Raw genomic sequence first — 751 nt, forward strand, 5'->3', positions numbered from 1 at the left:
ATTAATCACATTGATTCTAACTAGAAAACATTTCTCTTGTGAGTAATTAATTATATTGATTTATTTTAACTAGAAAACATTTCTCTTGAGAAGATGAAAGAGAGAGAATGTAACTAGTGTTGTAAAATTTGATTGAAGCAGTGGAATTAGGGCATGTGTATGTGTATGTGGGGTTTAAGGGGTCAAGGTTACTGAGCATAGAAAATGGAGAAGCAAGCTCTTTTTCCAATTCAGTAATACCTCACTGACATTCCATCAGATAGACAACTAAACAAACCCATAAAAAAATAAACACCACACTCACTGATTGAAGCTTTTCATAGCCATATAAAGTCAGATACATCCCAACACTGATTCCCTTTTCCTTTGTAATTATTCTCATCCCATTCACCTAAGATCTAGTAGTGTATGCATGTGTAGTAGTTAGTATAATGTTTTTTATTTATATAATATCCTTTGCACTCAAATCCATTTGCTTGCTTCTCTCTAACACCTTTTTAATTATTAGCTAACAACCCTCTTTTCTAAATACCTCCAAATTTTTGCTACCTACTACAGAATCAAATTAAACCATAATTTCAAAAATTGAAAAAGGAGTGTAATACATAATTTTAAATTGTGTTTACACTGTTATAAAGATATAATTAGTCATATATTTTTTATTGATTTAAATATTTTAAAAAAATTGTTTCATGATATATTATCAAAACTTTTATAATAAAAAAATTTTAGAATTCGATTATTATTATTA

Source organism: Arachis ipaensis, chromosome B02 (genome assembly GCF_000816755.2).
Source record: "Arachis ipaensis cultivar K30076 chromosome B02, Araip1.1, whole genome shotgun sequence".
In the NCBI taxonomy this organism is placed as follows: domain Eukaryota; kingdom Viridiplantae; phylum Streptophyta; class Magnoliopsida; order Fabales; family Fabaceae; genus Arachis; species Arachis ipaensis.